The sequence below is a fragment of the Neopsephotus bourkii genome, unplaced genomic scaffold (assembly GCF_033783945.1).
Source record: "Neopsephotus bourkii isolate Nb327-2 ecotype Australia unplaced genomic scaffold, CSIRO-AGI_Nbou_v1 NB_567, whole genome shotgun sequence".
NCBI lineage: Eukaryota > Metazoa > Chordata > Aves > Psittaciformes > Psittacidae > Neopsephotus > Neopsephotus bourkii.
Genome location: NW_026901068.1, coordinates 623,798 through 644,996, shown reverse-complemented (window position 1 = coordinate 644,996; position 21,199 = coordinate 623,798). Strand labels below are relative to the sequence as shown.

The 21,199-nt window shown below is 41.7% G+C and overlaps 1 protein-coding gene and 1 long non-coding RNA gene across 2 annotated transcripts in view; both read left to right on the top strand.

Annotated features, from left to right (window-relative positions):
- The first annotated feature begins 1,665 nt into the window (after window positions 1–1,665).
- LOC133211107 (uncharacterized) lies at window positions 1,666–12,842 on the top strand. Its single transcript, XR_009725110.1, has 2 exons — window positions 1,666–2,018; window positions 12,509–12,842. It is a non-coding gene; the product is annotated as an uncharacterized LOC133211107 (long non-coding RNA).
- A 6,749-nt stretch (window positions 12,843–19,591) lies between these two features.
- ELK3 (ETS transcription factor ELK3) overlaps window positions 19,592–21,199 on the top strand; it is a 39,602-nt gene continuing 37,994 nt past the window's right edge. Inside the window, exon 1 of the mRNA XM_061351237.1 lies at window positions 19,592–20,052. The gene's annotated coding sequence lies outside the window, so the exon portion shown is untranslated. The remainder of the gene's footprint in view (window positions 20,053–21,199) is intronic.

Genomic DNA, 21,199 nt, shown 5'->3' with positions numbered 1-21,199 from the left:
GAAGGTAACAGCCAATAAATATTGCCTCTTTCATGGGAGTAAAGTACTCAGAAGCAAGAGGAAGAAATATGTAGACTAAACCAAAGCTGATGAGTGAAAGAAATACTAAAAAGACGGAGCATACCAATGTTCAGATGAATTGGCTCATTTATCAGAACCAAGGGTTCTCTGATATGAAAATGTCAGATCGAAAGGTTTGTAAATCACTATTTAAAGGGGCTGTTTCTTCTGTGCTGTGATGAACAGAATGTTGGGTAAACACCGCCTTGTGTCAAAAACTAAAATACGCAGTCACTTGAAGAGTTATATAATTTCTGTATATCAACATCATAGGATCAATAAAAATAAGAGATGTAGGAGTGCAGGTGAATAGAAAACAAACAGAATGTCCTAGATGTGTTACAAAAAGTCAGACAAACCAAAAATGTGCAGCTGCTGAGAAGTGGTCAGACCAACAGTTAGGGGGACAGAACTGCTTTCCCATTTGAGATGAAGATCCAGTCACAGAGCTAATGGATGCTAACATGACTGCTACCCTCACCAAATTAACTTAGTGACTCAGGAAAAGTTTTAGTTACCTTCAGCTGGCTCACCTGCCAAGAGGCTACACTGCTGCAGACACTCACACACGCAATTATAATGTGGAACAGAAAAAAAACTTGTTGAATTTGACACTCTGGCAGGGGCAGTTGTTCTGCTACTGTAAGGACATGAATTCCTTGCATGCTAGGTTATTATTTTAATGTTCTGCAGGAGGTGAATTATTCAGGATTAGGAAACATAAACTACTGAATGATTTTGCAGGTCTGTGTGCCTCTTTACAGTTATAATGTCCTAATTGTTCTTTAAAATCTACTGTAGGGAGAGTCACTGGATGCTGTGTCTAATCTAAAATGGCCCATATGAAGGTTTCCTGTAGCTTGAAAACAAAATAAGGAGGAAAAAAACAACAACCAACAAACCCCAAAACCCAAGAGGACAAAGAGAAAACCAGGAGCTATTTGGTTTGATTGTGTTGTTAATGAACCTTTAAATTGCTACTTTTGACAATCACTTCATGAGGAAAAAGTAAAATGGGGAAATCAGAGAGATTCTCTCATGCCTATTTCTAATATGTCTTACTGTCCCAAAATACTGAGGATTCAAACACCTGTTCTGCAGGACAGATATCCTATAAAATACAAATGATGACATCTTTGTAGCAGAGGAGGTTAAGCCAGAACCTATTTAAGGTCAATACAAAACTCCTGGTGCTTTCAATGGGCTTTGTTTGGATCAGGAGCAAAGTAAGTGATGGGCATCTACGGGGTCTTTGCTCCCTGTCCAGCTCTACCACAGGGTTCCCAAATGACCCCACCAACTAATTTATGGCTTATGCCTCAGTTTCCCTACCTCTCTGAGTCATCTGAAGTGCCTACCCAAAGGCATAATCAGGCTTAATGGCTCATAATGTGATTGAAAAAAATCTTAGAAAGTGCTATAGGACTGCAAGGTATTCCTGGTACCCAGCAAATACTTTATTTTATGGCTGGTTAAACACTTATGTTTAAGATATGGGGGGGGGGGGGGGGCCCGGGTGAACACAAGTGTTAATAGCGGTTCCTGTAGATTAGGTTTTCTACTGTGGGTCTACTTTGAACTTCATTCCCGTGTTTATTTAGCTGTGTGTATGTGTGTGCGTGGCCCTGCATGCAGCAAAAGGCCAGGAGGCCCGAGCCCCTCCCTGAGGAAGCTCGGACAGAGGATCTGTGCAAATGTGCTTCCTCTTCCTTTCACTCCCCAGCCCTAAGGTCAAAGGATCTGGAAAATCCTCCTCCACCCTGTGACTTGATCTGACGATTGTAAGAGAACCTCGGTTCCCCCCCCCGTGCCTTCCGCTCCCCACCCTTCCCTCTTGCAGCCCGGTAACCCTTTAAAGCCTTCTCCAGATTGATGCCTGTCAGTCCTGGCCTCTGAGGATGGACACGGCCGTGTGGGTGCTTGTGTTTTTACAAGCTGAGCAGCCCTGGGTTTCCCAGGTGGTGGGCTTTCTGTGACCCTCATGGGCCAAAGCAACATGTGAAAACAGTGTCTCAAAGATTTTCCAGGAGCATTGCTTCCGGCTCTCAGACAGACAAGAGTCAAGACTGGAAAACGCATCAATTATTAACTCAGTTGAAAAGGGTTAACTGCTTTTTTATTTTTTTTATTTTTTTTTTTCATTCTTAATCTCAGTTGTTTGGACTCGGGTCAGCCAAGTCAGGAATTCCTGCCTTTGGCTTCCAGATCAGCTGCGGCGTAAGGGGCCCCCATGGCTGCTGGCAGCAACGTGGCTGGTGCTGATGGCCACCACAGGCAGGACCACTGGGGCTGTGAGGAGTCTGGGTCAGGGGTGCTGATTTGGATGGAGCTCTCCCACTGGGGTGCTTTCCCACAGTTGCTGGGGGAACTTCACACTGAACCATGTCACCCAAGGCTCTGTGCAGCCTGGCCTTGAACACCTCCAGGGATGGAGCATTTACCAGTTCTTTGGGCAACCCATTCCAGTGCCTCACCACCCTCACAGTAAAGAACTTCTTCCCTCACATCTAACCTGAACTTCCCCTGTGTAGGTTTGAACCCATTACCCCTTGTCTTAGCACTACAGTCCCTCATGAAGACAAGGTGAAGGCCCCTTTGCCCCATGCTATGCAGCCACAGCATGGCCCACCCCACCTTGGAGGGATCATGAATTAGTCTTCTTTGTGCTGGAGGTGCCTGAGGGAAACCTACTTCCTCCTGCCAAATCAAATGTAATTTGAGTTGTTCTCATATGCCTGCTGGCTCCTGAGCCTTTTAGTCACATTGGGATCTAGAAAGTGACTTTCTCCCTTCAATGAAAAGCACAATTTCCACAAAGAAGAGCTGAGGTGCTGTGACAGACACCCCAGCCCCCAGCAGTCAGTACAAACATGAACACAAAACACATCCCAGCCCAGAGGCCTGCACTGTGGTGCAAGATGGTGACTGCCCCCCCTCAAACTGTGGCCATAGGCTCGCTGAGGAGAGTGAGGCTGACTCACAGCCCAGCATGCCCATTCCTGCCACCCAAAAGCTCTGAGTGCCATGGGGCTTTTGGACGGCAAATAATCCAGTGCTTGTCCTTGGCTGCCATTTTTAATGTAATTCCAGTAAAAGAGGGTGCCCAGCTTCCTGGTGGAGGGAAACACACAGGAACCCCGCTCACACCACTGCATGCAGGGCCTCGCCTCCTTGCCCCTGTCCTCTGGAGATGTGGCCTCACATCCCTCCTCACAGCTGCCTGTCTGCAGGAAGAGACCTCACAGCAGCAACCTGATCACTGGCTACTGGTTCAGGTCACAGATTCACCCCTGTCACCTGGATGGCCAGGGCGGCTCTGCCTGCCCTTGCAGCAGCCGGGATTGCAGGAGGGATGCTGGAGACAGGACGGCATGGTGTGCCTCCAATGACAGCCTTTGCGCATTCTTGGCTCCTTTCAGTGAGTGGAGGACCATACCCCTCTAGGATGGGACAAGGAAGGTGGCACTGTCCCACCTCCTACTCTTACTTCTGGGTGGACAGTTGACCCAGCATTTCCCAGAGACACTAAATGCTCTTCCAGACTGAAAGTACACCCTCAAACCTGATTATTTCATATTAACCTAGATGATTTTTAATCTAAATGATTTTTAAGGAACCATTTTTGTAATTTCTGGTGTTGTGTGTAGACTTGGCCTCCTTAAAAGGAGCAGAAGGTACTCCTCAAAGACCAAACGCAATGTGCGCCTCCATTTCTCCACTCAGTCTAGACAGAGCAAACATTTTAGCTTCTATCAGTATTTGTGGTCTGCAATTAAAGCAGCTGAGACAGATACAGGTTAGTCTAGTTCTTCTGTAGAGTGATTTATTACAGACAGGCAGGCCAGGGACTACACACTGCAGCAATACATCTGACACACAGAATAAGTGCTTTCTAATATTAGCATTGACCCAGGCAAATTACACAGAGATGCCTGCATAATTATGCCTCTTTGAAAGGCCTTTCAGTAAACATATATACATATAAAGTGTCTTTCAGTTACAGAACTCAGTGTTTAGGGTCTTACTCCACTCCATTTACACTAAGGTGCTATTACTCTTCTGTGGAAGTGAAACTATACAGGGATTCAGCCCGGGGAAAACCACAGGTGTTTGTGTCCTGCAACAAACATTTCTGGGTGCTACACTAGCATTTGTAGAGGTAAGCACAAAATGAGTTACCATGGGGCCACAAACCCAGCTATAAATATATGCACAAATTTCATGTTTCCTGAAGCAGGAACTGCTATTTATTGTGTACAGCACCTGACAGACACAATGTAGTCTTGACCTGGTTAGGGTTCCTGTGCTGTCCTGCAGTGAAATGGTATATCAAATAGCAATCATGGTATTTTCTCCTTTCCTTCTGCTCGGTGTTATTCCTAGGGTATTTTTGTTTAGAAGGTCTAATTAGCTAACTTGCTACTGAATTGAGGCTTTAGGAGAAGGCATAGTTTTGCCATTTTGTGAATCTAATCTACTTCAAAACAGGGCATGGGTTTCTTGAAATTCTGTGAGAAATAAACCCATGTTTTTTACAATAGTAATGAATTCTGCACAGTGCAAAAGGTCATGTAAAAAGCAGCAGGAGGACAGGATGCTGGGACAAAACACTGAGCAGATTGACTCCCTAAATTAACATTTTTTCTCCGTTCTTTTACTCTCCCTGGGACTTTGTGGAATAACAGCATCTTGTGCTAGACAAAGGAAACAAAAGAGCATTAAGTACAGGTATACTGCAAACACAGTAGGCAAAATACTGGGACATTTCTAAAGAAACCAAACGAAAGAAACTAATGATGAATGAAGATTTAAGTGGAAACATACAATTCACCTTATCAGAAACTTTACATTTTATTCATTGTCAAATGTATCGGGAAGATATTAAGTGCACAGTTATATATAACAGCTGTCAAATATGGTCAACAAGAATGAAGTCAGATGAGAAATTTGTATGCGTCTACTCACACAAGTATGAAGTAAGGTTATTATAGCTGCCTATATATTTCCGGATTCTGAAGAGACTGGACTAAATTCTTCTCTGCCACAATTTCATCACAATCTTCAGACATTTATTAAGCTTATGTTTGCCTGGAATAAATGCCTGAAAATCTAAGCTCCAATAACACTTCAATCCATGTATGAGAGATGTATGAAAGTTTGGTTTAATAAATATAAAGGTAACAAATTCAAATGTCTGAGATGCTTGGAGAAAGTTTTAATTAAAGAAAAGTTTAACTCACTGCAGTAGATAATTATTTGCACCAGGTGCTTGACTCACTAAGAAAAATCTATGGCAAGGCATAAGATGTCATGACATAGACTTTGAAAACCTTACTGAGTTTATGAGAAAGGCCTATATGCAATTTGTTGCTTTGCTTTACTAGCTGGGCACTTCTGACTCTGTATTCAGCTGCCCGGGGCCAGAAGGAGCACTGGGTCAGGCTGGCAGTAAGACTTCCTCCCCAGGTCCTTGTCCACTCAGTGGTGGGAGTAACTTATTTCACTGTCCAGCTGTACCTACTGGCCAATGCAAGTGAGGGTCAGAGCCATTCCTTGCCTTTCTTTATCCTTCCACACACCAAGGAGATGTGTATAGCACAGCCCTGATATCCCTGTCCATTCTTCTCTGTTAACCCTCTACTCCACAGGACTATTTCTAATTTCTTGCCTTGCTGTCACACTTGCTGTGCACACCCATTCATCCTCAGGTTCCTGTAGGATAAAAGGAGGATTAAGTTACCTGATTTCTACTTCAGGCAAGAGTTTCAGAGCCCTTCCCTCTCCTGAGTCCCCAGAATCCTGCAGGGCTCTCCAAGGATAAGCCTTTTCAGAAGGGTGGAAGCAGAGAAGACTCCCATAGCAACAGCCCCCCTTCCTTCTATCTTTTTGTACCTCTTTGCATGAATCGTCTGGATTTTCATCTGCAGAATGGCAAAAGATAAGCTTTGTCCCTTTCCTTTCCAACAGGCATTGAAAGGTTACCAAGAGGGCTGGGAGGTGTAAAAAGAATAAATACAAAGGAAAAAGACAAAAGGCTGCAAGGGAGAGAAATGTATATATAAAAGGAAGAAAATGATGAAATGATTAAGAGTGAAGAAGAAGGTCCAGAAAAGGAATCATGATCTCAACTATCTGTGTAGCTGAGGCTTCCACTTCCATGCTAATGTGCACTTCCTAGACTGACGTAATTGTTCAGGAGCATTTAGTGCACAGAAACACTAATTCCAACCAGAACCTGTTGAAAGGATCACAGAACCCTCACCTTTTATGAAATGTGCTGAAATAGCTATATCCAAACTGTGGTTCCAGGGAACAGGGAGAAAAAATCAGAACAGTGTGGTGGACTAGAACATGTTTCCACATTCTGCTTGGGATTGCTCCCCATATACCTCCTACTGGGATAATTTAAAACTTTAAAGATCTATGACCACAGCATGCAAATCATGCCCTCCTTTGCTTTTTCTTTATCATCTTCCTCCCAACCTTCCTCTTAGCTCCTTGGGTCAAAAGGGCATAACTTCCTCTCTGCCTCCTAAAACCATAGTCTTATTTATTTTGAAACAAGAATGAGCTGAAAACGGATTTTATTTTTCAGATAGCTGAACATGACTTTGAATTAAATAGGAACAGAATTTGAGTGTTTTCATAAAAAAAAAAAGGTAAGCAAAGTGCACTATTCCCTCAGAATACTTGCAAAAAAGAAACAGATGTGAAGGAAATCTAAACGTGAATATAAAATAAAATCCAGACCTGTAAAACTTGTGGTTTGTTTTTTTTTTTGGCAAAGAAAGCTAGATTTATTGATATGTGCTCAAAATATGAAAACAACATATTTTAAAAGGTGAAAAATAAGGTGAAAATACAGCATCATAAGCATGAAAAAAATTAATAAAAAGAACAAATTGAGCAAGGATTTGCAGAAGCCAAAAAACACTGACATGACTTGAAGAGAGCAAACAAAATAATCCTAACTAGCCAAAGGAAATCTCTGCATCATAGGTGAAAAAAAAACTAGAGGTGACTTGGAAAGATGACTTTTTATCTTCATCACAAATTTCCTTGCTGAATTCTGGCCCTAATGAGGCTGTAGTATTATCTGCAGCTGACCATCATGCTACTTAAAAGGATGATTGTTTTTTTTTTATGAATCAGAGAATAAGGCTACTTTGAAATTTCCAGATATTAACATCACATACACCCTACCACAGTGTGTGGGTTGTTTCCAAGCTGAAAGGTTTAGAAAATTGTACAACTGATCTGCTAAATATAAGATTCATCCCAAGGAATAACAAAATAAAAGCCACACCTGAAAACCCACACAGAAAAAAGTGGGATTAGAAGCTTCATCCTTACCTGTTGAACACTTAGCACACACAGCTACAGTCCTTATTCCCACTAGCAAATTAAGCTTCATTCTCAGTGAACTTTGATGTTCAAAATACAGACTTCCTCAAAAAATACCAAGTATGTATCTGACTATAACCAGGAGTTTGGTTGTTACCCATTTTTCTTCTTCAGAATTTTAAGACATGTAAGATGTTACACACAGAGGTACGGATTCTAATTCTTCAATGAATTTGGCACATCAATTCAAGGTCTTTCTGAAGCTTCTTAGGCAATGATGACAGCTCAAAGCAGCCATTTCTAAGCTTTCTCAGTTCCTACCTAACAGACCAATAATTCTCTACATCCTCTAATGTTGGACCCAGTAGTATTCTGTAATCTCATACAACAACACACTAAGTACAGAACAAGCCTGTGCATAAGCATTAATGCTAGAGAACACACAGAATTTCTGTTGGGTGTATAAGCTCACAAACAGCTACATTTGAGGGTATAACTGCTGATTTGGGATATTAGTGTGTGTATAGTGTAAGCTGTTAGATATAGCAGAACACAGTTCAAATCCTATACTCTCCTTTCCTCTCCTCTTCTTCTTTAATGAATGTGCTCTTTGCTCTACAGCTCTTCAGTGTAGAACTTGTTCATGCTGCGTAAAAAAAACACACCAGAAATAACAGACTTAAATTATTTTTGTGTCCTTTCCATCTTTGATATTTTCTCTTCTATACTCTGGAAGAATCCCATTCTTATGTCACAGACAGCTGACTCTTTGTCATCTCCAGACAGTGTGAGTCTTGCTTGAAGTCACTCAAATAGCATATACCTGTTACAGTGACAGGATGATTGATATCTTACCAGCAGATATTGCCTTCCCCTTTCTAAGCAATTTAATTGAAAAGGTTAGCAGATAATGCCATAAGCTTGAACTTTGACACCTGAGTTCCCACTCCCTCCTCATTTAAGTACAAAAACATATTTTCCAGGCAAATGACCCCCCTTTTTCTCCAGACCTGAGAAGGGTGACAGTTCAGTAATTTGCAGATCACTGCAAGATAATAGTCTCTTAAAGATATAAAATATTCTCCTAGTTCAGCAAAGATCTTGGAACAGTTAAGTAAGTTCTCCATTCCTGAAGCAAAGAACCATTATCAATAACTGCTCATCACTTCCCGGCACCCTTGCCATGGCACCCATAACGTCTCAGTTCCCTCTTTCACTCTATTCAACAGTTACACAGAACTTTGAAGAAAAGTGATGAAACAACATGCATCTTAGAAAAAAGGCACAAACATTGTTTTGATAGAGCTCCATGGAAATTAAGCTGCTATGTGAGCAGAACAACTTATTAAAAAGGACTGAAATGCTACAATTCCAGATTTCCTTTTTGCCTAGAGGTCTCTAAGCTGCCAGACCTACCTTAAAAGAAGCTGGCAAAGCCGCAGTGAGGCAGGCCAGAGGGGATTCGTGCTGGGAGAAAGACAGGCATCATAAAAGTTGCTGTTTCTTCTACTATACCACACATCCTCAAGGGCATCTGTTTCTAGATTATTAAATAAATCTTTAGCCTGTGATTCATTTTTGTTTCTTCATAAACTCCCTTGACAGCTGTTCTGCTCAACTGAGGAAAGCATTAGTCCCTGAAGGAACGTTTTTGCATGTGGGAGAGGAATGGAAGCGGAGACTGTGGAACCTGGAAAGGCAGATGCAGCCCTGTTCTAAATACAGCTTACTGCCATGTTTTAGTGATGTGGCTCTTGAGTGCATGGAGGTCTTGCAGACCATGCTGATTGGGGAAGTACAGGCAAGAGGAAGGAAACCCTTTCAGCACCATGGTAAATGCCCAACTTGGTTACCTCCCACAGGAGACACAAGTCATGATCTGGCTTCACTGTTTTCAGAATTACACAGAGCACTCATTTTTTTGCTGTGCTTTTACATCAATCAAATCCTCACAGAAACACTCACATAGATTTTTTTTTTTTTTTAATTTAATCAAATTATGAAACAGTTTTTCTGAGGTGAAGAAATAATTGTTTGGAGTTGCTTGCAATGAGGTTTAAGTGAACAAAGACATCTGAAAATGTAGGCTCTGAAATAGTTGCTAAACTTTTAAGAAGTTGTTCTTTACCTTCAATAAAAAGTCTTCCACTAGAGCATCCCCTGTTCACTGGCAGGGAGGTTGGAACTAGATGATCTTTAAGGTCCCTTCCAACCAAACCATTCTACAATTCTATGAAAAATGAGCTAATGTAAGCATTAAATGAAACCAACCACCTGCATGTCTCGTATCTCTATTTTAACTAATGCTGATTTGGTTTCTGCTTGTCCTAGAAGAAAGTTCACAGTCCTAGAGGAGAGTTTACAGCCTTATGTATACATGTAATTAGGGAAACTAGTTCAGAAAGCCACTAGTTCAAAAATAACTGACTGGCTGTGCAATGAGAGAACCCTCTAGAGACTGAAGCAAGCTCTTCACCAAGATACTTGTTTATATTTTTTTCATCTATAAAACTCAGACTGTCTTATCTAATATAGCTGATCAGAAATGTAACTGATAAATTAGGCTAAAGTACACATTTTTTTGTTTTTGTTTTCACCTTGGTTTTAATAAATGTTGTTCTTGTTAAGATCACTAGCACACTCAATTTTACAATGATGCTCTCAAGGAAAGAAGACTCCTGTAAGCTATGGGGGAAGACATTTTAAAAGTTTGCACTGCTTTTGAGGTTAATTCAGAGAGCAGAACACAGTTATCTATACCTTCTGAAATGTGGTTTCATGAGGTTCTGATAGGTAAACCGAGATTATCAAGAGAACCAGGACCAAAGTAGAAAGATATAACCACATAGAAGCAGGCTGAAGACTATTATCTGTAGCTGGCATAACACTGACCTGCAAGACAGTCCAATCTTTTCTAGTAGCATCTTGTGTGTGTTGGACAAGAAGAGCAGAGTTTATATCTCTGTGGAGCTATGGAAAACAATTTGTTCCAGAAAGGAAGAGATAATGAAGTCTGGCTTCATAATGGTTTTACATATTTTGGCTGTGTTTTTTGGTGCCTGATAAGAGCAAACTCCAGTTGACTCTAATCACATGATTAAGGCATTTATCATCATGTGGGCTCACTTGTGTCCATGGGTTGTGGAGCTCAATTACCCTTCCTCCTGATGTAGCACTAACATTCGAAGAGCTGATTTTCCCAGAATTTTCATAGAACCTACAATAATGTTGGTTGGACTTTTGAGAGTATTTCCATCAATTTGGCTGAAATGGGAAAGCTGGGTTACCTGCTATCAGGGAGAACTGGCAGACACCACACAAACACATCAAAGTGTGTAAGTATGTCTACAGTCGCACAGATATAGGTTCTCTCACCTCCGCTCACATAGTGTGGGATGACAAGACTCATTTCTGTAAAAAAATGAGCTGAAGATTTTTCTGCCTCTTTGAAATTGGGAAGCCAACATTTATTTCTGAAACATCAACAAGTGTCTGAAATTGTTCATAATTAACCCAATAAAAGTTCAGAGAAACACCAATGGTTTGACTATAGTTCTGTTAATCTAGACATAAGAGAGCCTGGGCAGAACTGGAATTGGAGTCAAATCCATTACCACAAAAGCAAAATTACTCTAACACAATCATAAATGTTTGTTACATGCAAAAGTGTGTTTACCACTGCTAACTGTGATCTTGGAATTTGCCTAAAAAAGTGCACTCTCATCTCAATTTTCAGCATCATTGTAGCAGCTTTAAACACAGTGGATTTTCTTAGGGACTATTCCTTGCCTTCTGTTAGCCTTGTGCTACGTTACTTATTATTAAAGAAATAATTTTTATAGAATTAATGTCAGGCAAGAACATCACAATATAAATAGGTATGATAAAATGAAGGTTAAATTGACATATAATTCTTAATCAGTTTAGTAATCAGCAAAGGCACAAATTTTAAATAATGGATTTTACTGGCTACATCCTTATTTTGTTCTTCGTACTATTTATTTTCTACAAGTCAGAACATTTCCCCTTATTCTGTTTGCCTGTTATATTTAGCACAAGAAGAAAGATATACAAGCCAATAAAACATATAAATTGCCAGAAAAGGTGGGGGGAAAATAAAGAACTGGTAACTCTAAGAAACTTTTAACTCAGCAGATCTCACTCTCACAGAGGGAGGAGTTTTGTTCTGTAAATGTAAATTGTAAAACATCTACTTAGTATTATTTGGTAAGTATTTCAACAAATTGTCTGAAACATCTGCGTATTTTTAAGTCTGTGCCCTTTTGCATTATTTCAATTTCACAGCCTTGTGGATAACTTATTATTTGACATACAGAAACTTCATTTGAAATGAATAATCAGTTTGTTTTCTGACCTCCCTGTCTACCAGACTGCAGAATAATGCTCTTCCATTTTGACCACCATCATGCCTTATTGCTATTGATGAGGAAGAACTGCTAAATGATCTGAATGAGAAACATACATATATACATTTGCATTTAGATGTGTGTAGGCTTCCAACAGAGTTAAGCACAATGGTAAAAGCTCACACTGACTTCTCATGAAAATAGTCCGTTAACATTAACTAAGCTTTTAAAGCCCTGTTCCTTTATTTTATTGCAAGTATTGACTTTTAGAACAAATTAAAGCTGGAACTCAGATCAAAGGCCCTTACTGATTTCCTTATTTATTACTGGGAGTTAAGAAATTCCCGTACAATTCCCACAAGGATGCAGACAGGGTCTGGACAGACAGACAAGTGAAAAGTGGGAGCTAATGAATATTGCTCTAGTGTCAGACAGGTAAAGCACTCCCCTCTTCCTGTTAATTCACTTGAAACAATGAAGAGAAAAACCCAACCCACTCTTGTCTTGTTTGGCTTAGACATGAACCCTTGATAAGACTTTGGAAAACAAGAAACTTTGTGGTAGATTTTAGCTACCCTGGGCTGAGAAACTTGTATATTGTAAAAATGTAAAAATAGTGGTGTACTTCTGCAACCAATGTAGTCAGCTTGATATGCTGTAGATAACAGAAAATTACTGAGATAAAGAATAATATAACATTTTAAATTGAATATTACATGCTTTTCATTCCTCTACAGAAAGGATATCCCAGCAGGAAGGAGAAAGGTGGAGCACAATCCCTGTAGCATTTCTTGTTCTGCATTGTACAAAACTTCGTAGGGACACAGGAAGAGGATACGGAAGTTTCTACAGGAAAACGGAGAAAAGTTCAAACGTAAACAGCATCCAAAAAATTTACCATCAGCTTATAATGTTTCCTTTTAAAATGTTTAAAGACACTCATGTTACAGCATAGTTTACTACACATTATTATGTGTATGTAGTTTTGCAATTTCTCTAGCAATAACATCTCAAAGCCATTTTTATCATGAATTATGCAAGCTATATTACATGGAGCAATGTAAGAAATCATCTATTTGGTGTAGCATCCTCCTTTTAACAGAATGAGCATGTGTCAGACTAACAAATTGATACTGCAATCTGTGTAGATCGTTGAAGGAACTTGGTATTTAACCAAAGACCCCCTGAAAACCTCTTCCACAATAAATCCCTTATTGAAACCCACTGAACTCGAAAGAAACTTGCCATAACCTCAACACCTTTACATAAGGGTGTAAGATCTTGCTTCAGCAAAGCTTAGGAATGTACTTAAATCTCGTGTTGCATGCAGTTGAACTGTGGATGAGAGGGTGATAGGCCAAAACTTGTCCTCACACATGGAGCAGCCATGCCTCACTGCATGATGTCAGTGGTGTGATACAGCCATGTTAGCTATTTCTATAGGTTTGTGGTTGCTGAATTTATTTTGTGCTAAGCACAATGTAAGAAGACATTGCTAACTTCTAAGAACTTGTTTAGTAAGTATGGACTTAGGCTTGTTTTTGTAGTCTTTTGCTAAGTCTGGTTATCCATAACCAGAGCCTAATTCTGGTTGTGAAGAAGCCTACAGTTTGTACAAAAAAAGCTTTCAGTGTGAACATGGCATCTCTTGATAACACCCAGTCAAGACTGAGCAACAACAGCTAACGCAATATACATATTGCTGTAGTTTTGGCTGCACATTAGCAGTCTTCTTAGAACTGTAACTGTCACTAGTATGTGATAAAAAGGTATCAGATGGGCAAATAAGTATCAGCTTTTCAACACGTATATTTAAGGTACAGGAAGGACACCATTCCTGATCCTGATAAAGCAAACCACTATATGAAAGACGTATGAAATGGGAATTTTTGGAGTAACAAGTTTACATTGCAAGCCTACGTTACTTGAGTTTTTTAGAGGGATCAAACGTAGTCACTTTTAAATGACTTAGTTGTATCTCCTGAAAGCTTTTCATACTTGTAGTTCAAATGTACAGTGAAAAAAAACCTGAATAAACCCATTTCATAGACGGTTGAAAAGTGATTCCCCATTTCAGCTGTACTGAAGGCAGAATATAGATCTGAGGGATATCTGTGTCTTTTAACTTTAAGCACATAATCTGGGCAGTTGAGTAAGCTGAGGAGGCTTTCCGGGATCCCTGCATAGTCAGCAGAGAGAAGTGGGCACCTCTGGATCACTCATACCAGGGTCCTAACTTATATGCTTTGAATTGTTTTCTGAAGTCTCTCTCTGCTACCATTCACTAAGAAAAATGAGCATACGTGCACATGTAAGGCAAAGGCTTTATGACACGTTCATTTTTCAACTTTTTTGTGTAATGTGAAATGTGACTTAGAAAAAGGATTTTCTAGCAAGCAGAAGGCAGCTACAATTACAATTATGCTGACAGAAGTAATTTCTCATGAGAAACACATAACACATGTACTTTCTGGTCTGCACCAGTCATTGGTTAATGGGTTAGTTTTGACTTTTAAAATGTAAAGATATTTTAAAGATTTATTTGATTTTCAAAAGTGCCTTTTATATGAGGTTCATAATCAAGGCTATGGAGGGTGAGAATAGGGAGGGCTTTAAGAAAACTTAATATATATATAATATATGCATAATATAATATGATTTTATTAGAAAACACACATCAAGAACATGCATAATTAATTTGTAACTACAAACATGATAATACAATCATTGGAACATCATAATCAAACACACGGTAATTAGAAGAGAGAAGAATATTGTCATTTGCACCTAACTGAAAATTGTTAAGTAGAAATGTGTCCTAAAGTTTGTGTCATACTGGGAAATATAAAAGCTATAAAGTCACATGTTGAAAACAAGATCATTCATCATTCAAAAATGTTGGAATTAGTGTGGGCTGAATAGAAGTGGCAGTGAGCTGCGCTCCATTTGACCAAAAGCACTTGAGAACAGTAAAAGTGGTTTAATTATGTTCAGATGCTACAGTGATATTTTGCAGTAGAAACACCTTAGTTAAGTTATATTTAGAGATTAGGTTAGAATAAAGTAGACCGATGGGAGACAGGGTAAAAGAAAAAAAGAGACCAATATAATGTAACTAAAGTTCTAGCTCAGACCATTAATTAATTAGCTTGGAAAAGAAATTGCAGTAAAACAGATTGACAGGTTTCAGAGAAGCACAGTGACCTCTGAAATAGTTAATCTTTCCAGTTAGCTTAGTCCTCACGGTTATGCAAAGGTTCTTAAAATCTTCTTTCCCTGTTTTCATGGGTTGCTCATTTAGGTGCTATAGGCTCCTTGAACACACAAGCAACACAGCATTCCTTAAATGACAAAAAATCATCGGCAATTACACTGCACACAGAAGGTAATTCCTGATAAGACTTTCACTAAGAATGCAAACCTAATGAAATTGTACACGCAAGTGATGCTTTTACTTCAAACATGTTGGGTCATGTGCTGTCTTCCACAACATACAGGGAAAGCAAACATTCAGGAAAGCAAAAATGTGCCAGAGGAAGAGGAGTGTAAAAGCAGTAATTTCCCCCAAACACTCCTTCCTGATCAAACACCACAGCCTTCCGGGGGCGGGTAGGGGAGAGGAAGAAATCCTTGAGGTCTCCAAAACATTATTCCCTTAAGACTGAGGGAAGATTTCTAATTGCAGCCCAGCAGTAATTCTCATTCACAGCCTCTGTCACAAGGGACTGCAACATGGTCCTGGAGGAAGACAGAAGTCCCTGGGAGGATGGAAGAGGCTCCCGCTTTCTTGCCAAGGTCCTACCATCTGCACAGGATACTTATTTCATGGTGTGAAGAAACACTTAACCCTCCTCCTGCTTCTGACAGAAAATAGTTGAGGTTAAAACTTGCAGAATTTCTTTGTTCCAGAAAGTGTGGCATGAGGTTTTGAACCTTCTGATGATGACATGCAATTGTTTTACTGACTCAACTGATCCAACTTTGAACAAGAGGTTTCTCAACATCAAACACAGTTCTGTTGATGTCTGCCATCTAAAAAATTTTCTAAAGCTCACAATTTTACTCCAGATAGCTCAGCAAAAACCCCAGGAAGAAATAATGCTTGTCAGGGAACAATGTGCGGTCGAGTTTCCATGGGTTTACAGTCAGTGCTACACCCTGGAGGTAGCACTGTACAGTACTGCAGACAGCACTTTTCTTGCCAGTGGAGCTGGCTGTGAGATGAGATAAAACTGAAGACCTGACCACTTTGTGAGCAGTATGGATCCCCCGGGATTTTTTGCAATAATGAAGTTGTTGGCTCTGAAGCCCGTGTTTGTCCAGCTACAGGAAAGTGTGAAAGAGAAAAGCCAAACCTGCTAAAGGAATATTTGTCAATAGTGATGCAACATTTGCAAGGCATTTAAATAGTATATTGTGAAGAGCAACCAAGAATCCTACATGAATTAGGCCATCATTCCTACTCCTGTAATTAGTTTCTATATACCCACTTTCAAAAATCCCCTGGAAATCCCCCTGTAGCCTGGCAGGTGGTTATTCAAGCTAGAATTAGTAGAAAATAAGGGAGAAGAATGGTTACGAATGGTTCTCCCACAGGATCCATTGTGTTGGTTGTCATAAAGGCAGACACAAATCTGAAGCCTCTTTACTGCAGCACCTGTCATCTAGAAAGAAATACAAAGTGTTTAGAGAGGGTGAGACAATGTATACATTCATTAAATAGATTCATAATTAAAATATTAAATAAAACAACAATTATTTCCAACCGCTTTCAACTTTGTTCTTGATAATTACACATAATTATAAGCATCTATGTACGTTTAAGGAAAATTGTGTACCACAAAGTGACATTAGAATTATTTAATCTAATTTAATAACTTAATTACAGTGGGACTCAAGGCTCAGGGTGAAATTACACAAAATCCTACACCAACACAGATATGAGCCTCAGCCTGAAGAGCTTAAACAGATATCTGGAGCACAGCAAATTTGCCTTCATTTTTTTGTTTCCTTCTTTTAGAGGGGTTAATTACAGCAGCATATGAGATTTATGAATGATTTAAAAATATGGTAGAAACAATCTGAAAGGACAGACAAAGCCTGGTTTCTTAATTGATGTAATCTGATAAAAATTAGGTAGAATTATAGTCACTACACTCGGGAATACTTTAGGGTGATTTTTTTTCAACAGAAGGATAGGTTTATAAATACAGGCTCTTCTACAAACTCTACTATCCTTAGATAAACAGGACACAGGGACACCCTGGGTGCATGTGTTTGTTCAAGGATCGCCTGAACCCACCAGATTAGGTCTTTCAGCAGGGGTAACCTGCCTTACTTGTTGAAGGGGAGCTGTCTCTAGTTACACTTAGTCCTGTATGAGTGCAACAGCTGTTGTCTGGACCAACTCTGAGCAATGAACAACAATTTCCAAAGTTAAAACCCCAAATCTTCACAGCTTGAGGACAGGACTAGGGCTTTAGAAATAACAGTTGTAATGATAATATGTGCTGATGAATGGATGTGAATTGAGACACATTGACTCTACCAACAAAATAACTAGCATTTTTATGACTACATTAACAAACAGGTTTTCTGAGTGAAACTGCTTTTGCAGAAGAAAAAAGGCTCTTACACAATGCAAACCTGCAATTTTCTTTATTCATCCTTTTGTACTTTTGCGTAAAATAATCCATAAGGATAACTGTAAGTCTACATTAAATTAGCCAGGCAGATACTGCAGATGAGAGTTTCAGTATTCTGTTAAGTACAGTGCTGTTATAAAGAACATAGATGTAATTTCAAAAAGTATTTTCCAATGACATCCATATTGCTAAAATCAGTAGCCCTGGTCAAGAGCTCTCATTTTCTTCCACATTCATCAGAGCTTTTGGAATTCCTTGTGTTTTCAGCATATCCTGGTGGCTTTATTCCATTAAACAAGTTCTGCACTTTCTTCTCCAGCATCTCTAAGGTAATATGAAGACCTCTCACCCAGTGGTCATCCACCCTCCAGCAGCTTGATTTAGGTTTCTATCTCACTATCTAGGCAAAAGTAAGGCTGGTGCTGTCAAAGAAATTCCAGTGCTGTCAACCAAGTTACAGTGTAATAAATATCAGAAACATTTCAAGCTCTAAACATCTCTTTAAAGTGTTGTTTACCTTTTGTAAAAGAAAAGAAGTCATACTGGTTTTGAGAGTTTGTTCTCAGATCTCCACACCCACCAATAACCGTTCAAGGCAACTCTGGAATATCTCTGCTTCACCTCTTGTTCATGAAATCAACAAACATTAAATGTGAAAGACCAACGCTGGTACCCCCAGCTGTCAGTCCAAAGTGGCATATCAGCACCATAAGAGCTCCTCTGTCTGCCCTGGTTTTGCAAATCTGGGTCTTCAGTTGTAGTTCCCAAACAAAGATTGATTCCTGTGTCCTAATGCTTCCAGCAAGGACTTTGTCCACTGCATTTTGATCTAGGAAATACACTGTCTCAAATTAAGCATTTTAATGATTCTGCATTTGAGAAACACAAAATGAGGATTTAGCAGACCTCACATCTGCATTTTAAAATTTAGAATGACTTCTAAAAGAAATTATTTCAGGAAAGTTACAAAGTTACTGTGCCAGTACTGTATTCTTGCTCCTTCATGTTAGAAGGCAAGAAGGAAGAACCCTGATGGACTTCCACAAGGGACCTGCAATTTGCTCACCACCAGCTGTTCAGATGCTACTGACTAATGCTCAGGGGCCAACTGTGACGACCTTTTTAATTCCATCAGAGCATGCTTTCATTCCCAGTGACACCGTAAGCAAAATCCCAATGGAGTGATAAAATAATCATTGTTTTTGTATCAATGCATGTCAAGAACATCTTGAACTGCAGTTATTGGGCTGGATTGATAAATCCTGTGACTGTTAAATAGCTGTGCAGTACTGATTTTAAATCATTATGCATGGAACATCACTGATGCATTGGTCATAGAGAAGATAATGTCACTCACTCTGAGAATTTCCAAATGAAGTTAGAAATAGTACAATGCAGATGTATGAGACACAAAGGATGCAAACTCAAAATACTGGAAATGTGTGCCCTTCAATAAATCCAAACCAACGCTTTCATTCTGAGGTCTACAACTTGAGGGTCAGAACCTAAATCGCAATTATCCAGCTGCCACTGCCTGGTCTGTCTCTGAGGTATGATGTGAAGCTGGAAGACCTGGCTTGAATTTGATGATTTGAGAACCCCTTGACTTTTAATACATCATTTCCTTCAATCTATGTTGTGCAATGGGGCACTGTTTCTGTATTTAGCCATCTGCATGAGGTCCAGCTCCGGAAGGCGGCCAGCACATCCAGCAAGATCCCACACACCACCAGCCCTTCAACTTCCACTGACCTGAAGTGGAGGCCCCTAACACCTTGCTTCACCAGCATCTGAGCACCTAGTGTGGTGGGACAAGAACAGACACCTTTACCAAGGCCAATGCCTCGCTGAGGCCCCTCCTGATGCTCTTGGAGGACAAAGCACTGCTTGTAAGCATCTCATACCCATATCCCAGCTGTCACCTGGGGATAAAATGTGTGGTAGATGTGCCAACCCTTGAGACATTCAAGGCCGGGCTGGACGTGGTTCTGAGCAACCTGATCTAGTTGAAGACGTCCCCGCTCTTTGCAGGGGAGTTCGGCTACAGGACCTTTGAAGGTCCCTTCTAACCCAAGCTATTCCATGATTCTACGCTTTTGGCAAAGCACTTGGACGAGCGGGAAGCCGAGAGGGGCCGGTGGGCCAAGCGCTGGTCTGTCGGGAAGCTCCTCCCTAGGGGTGTAGCACAGGAAGAGGTGGAGGTCGGGGGAGCCGGCGGAGCTCCCTGCGAGGCTGCGGAGTCACCGTTACCCATTTTACTATGTGTGTGTCTTACATTACAGCCATGCTGCACATCAGTGGCCAGAGCCAGGGGAGAGGGGAGGAAAAGCCTGTTTACACAGACTGCAAACCGCCTGGGGAATAATGCAGGAAAGGAAGTGAGCCGGCTCTCTGTCTGACTGCTCTGACTTCCTGCTCGCTCTCTCACACGGGCACACACACACGCACACACACACACACACACACACACACCCCGGCCGAAGGGGAAAAAAAGGAGAAAAAAAAAAGTAAAATCAGGATCTCATTACAAGAGCAACAGAGCGTTTGCAGAAGACTGTCAGCATGGAGAACCAGGGAATTTTACCCGGCTCCCTCTAAACTACCAGGAGAGAGCGGAGAAGTCCCTCAGCCGCTGGGTAGGTACAAGTGCTGCTGCGCCTGCCCCGACTCCCGCGAAGTTTCGGGGGGCTGTGGGGAGGGGAGTGAAGGGGAGGCCGGCGGCTGCCCTGGGGTTCGGTGCACCCCTGGATGGCGGGGCAGCGGGGCTGGCGGTGAGCAGCGCCGAGGGGCAGCGTGGAGCCCCACACTGGGCCGGGGGTCCCGGGGGTCCTGCCCTGGGGTCGGGCCCAGCTAGCGCTGCCGTGGTGGGGGCAGGGGGTGGCGGTCAGGGAGCGGCGGGTGGAGGGCGCTGGAAGGGGGGGTTCTGCTGCCTCAAGGGGCCCCGCCAGCCCCCGGGAGCGGCGGGTGTAGGTGAGAGGACGGAGCGTGTGTTGGGGGGCAGGCACGTTAGGGGTCGGGGTGTGAGGAGAGGAGGAGAGGCTGTGGGGGGGGTGTGTGTGTGCGCTGCCTGACAGGGAGCAGCGAGTCGGGGGGAGCCCCGGGATCCCCGCGCCCGCAGCTCCCTCAGCGGTGCCGGGTCGTGTCCGGCTGCCGGGGCCGCGTGGGCCTGCCCGGAGAGAGCAGCATCGTTGATAGCGGCGTTCGGGGCGGCGGGGGCCGCCCGGGTGCCGGTCAGGACTGCGGGGGCGCCGTGGGGTTCCCGGCGCCGAATGGGGCTGGGGTGAGTAGAGAAAGGGGAGGGAGGGGAATGCTCCTGCAGAAACTGCAGAAGGGGCTTTAAAAAAAAGGGGGGGGGGAGGGAAGTGTCGGGAGAGTTTCTGGCTTGTCTGGAAACAGCAAGACTAATTGCCATGCGCTTCCGGTTTGAAACTGGCAGCAGACAACATCTTGAAAATGAGTCACTGCAGCTCACAAAGAAACTCTGTGGTTTTCTCCCTCTCAGGTTTATGTATTTGCTCCTTTTTTACAGTTTCCTTTGTAGTCTTCTGCATTCTGCCCGGCCTCCCCCTCCCCGCTTTTCTTAGCCAGCCCCTGCCCCAAGACCCCTTGGCCGACGTGGAGAGTTTCCACGAACAACCGAAAAAACACTAAAAATGTTTGTAAGGAAAGGAAAAAAAAAAAAAAAAAGAAAAGAAAAAAAAAAGAGCGAGAGAAAGGGAGAGAAAGTGGAGTTGTTTTTGGATCCAGCTTTGCTGAAGGTTAGAGGGACTCTGATGCTGCAGG